Source organism: Mustela nigripes, chromosome 4 (genome assembly GCF_022355385.1).
Source record: "Mustela nigripes isolate SB6536 chromosome 4, MUSNIG.SB6536, whole genome shotgun sequence".
Taxonomy (NCBI): Eukaryota; Metazoa; Chordata; class Mammalia; order Carnivora; family Mustelidae; genus Mustela; species Mustela nigripes.
In genome coordinates this window covers 39,199,197-39,200,869 of record NC_081560.1, presented here as the reverse complement: position 1 = coordinate 39,200,869, position 1,673 = coordinate 39,199,197, and positions in this window count along the sequence as shown.

Sequence of the window (1,673 nt, the reverse complement as noted above, 5' to 3'; positions counted from 1 at the left end):
TGTTTATTTGACAGAGATCACAAGTAGGCAGAGACAGGCAGGATGGGGGGCGGGGAAGCAGGCTCTCCGTGGAGCAGAGAGCCCGATGTGGGGCTCAATCCCAGGACCCTGGGATCATGACCTGAGCCGAAGGCAGAGGCTTTAACCCACTGAGCCACCCATCCTGCCTGTCTCTGCCTACTTGTGATCTCTGTCAAATAAACAAATAAAATCTTTAAAAGAAAAAAAAAAACTACGTGTATATACAAGACACACGTCTCAACAGAGGGATACAAAAAAAAAAAAATTAAAGGATGAAAAAGATTGATTTTGCAAACAGTAACAAAAAATGTCGAGCTACGGTAGTGCCCAGTTAGGTAGATTTAAAGGCAAAACCATAAAGAGGTAAAGAGGGACATTTTTGTTGAACAACAACTATATACCAGTGAGATAGCTAAAATTAAGGAGTGAAGCAAAGGAGAATATGGCACAACAATTCTCATACATCCCATGTAGGAGTATGAAAAAGCACATTTGGAAGACATTCTAGTATTATGCATTAAAGATTAAGAAGTGCATAGCTGTTAATGTCCACAATAGCCAAACTATGGAAAGAACCTAGATGTCCATCAACAGATGAATGGATCAAGAAGATGTGGTATATATACACAATGGAATACTATGCAGCCATCAAAAGAAATGAAATCTTGCCATTTGCGACAACATGGATGGAACTAGAGTGTATCATGCTTAGCGAAATAAGTCAGGCGGAGAAAGACAACTATCATATGATCTCCCTGATATGAGGAAGTGGTGTTGCAACATGGGGGCTTAAGTGGGTACGAGAAGATCCCTGATATTTTTGACCCAAATAAAATGTATGCAGTTTTCTATGACAACACTCATTTTTATTTTTATAATCTATTAATTTGATATAATTATATAGTAATGAGCTTAGGACTTAGCTAATTCATCATCAAAGCAATTAGTTCATTACTCAGATAAATTGTATGTGTTTACTGAGAGTAACTTCTGTGCTTTCATGATGGAGATTCAGATAGTCACCAACATCACCATCCAGGCTCTCTGCCCTGTTTCCCTGACAGGCAGCTTAGAATGGCAATTAGAAGTTTGGGTCTAGAGTTTAGAGCACAAAAGTTCATATCCTGTTACCATAGATATTTGTCCTCTCCAGCCTCAGTTTTCTCCTCTGCTAAATGGAGACGGTAGTATTATAACTCACATGTAGCTGTGAAGATTTAATAAGAATCCCGTGCAACATCAGAGAAAGGGGAACCCTCTTACACAATAGTGTGTGGGAATGCAAACTGTATAGAATTCTAGAATGCAGCCATTCTGGAAGACAGTATTGAAGTTCCTCAAAAAATTAAAAATAGAACTACTCTGATCCAGTAAGTGCACTATGAGGTATTTACCAAAAGGTTACAAAAATACTGATTCGAAAAGAACCCTGATGCTTATAGCATCATTAGAAGCAACAGCCAGTGGGGTGCCTGGGTGGCTCAGTGGGTTAAGCCGCTGCCTTCAGCTCAGGTCATGATCTCAGGGTCCTGGGATCGAGTCCCATATCGGGCTCTCTGCTCAGCAGGGAGCCTGCTTCCCTCTCTCTCTCTGCCTGCCTTTCTACCTACTTGTAATCTCTCTCTGTCAAATAAATAAATAAAATCTTTGAA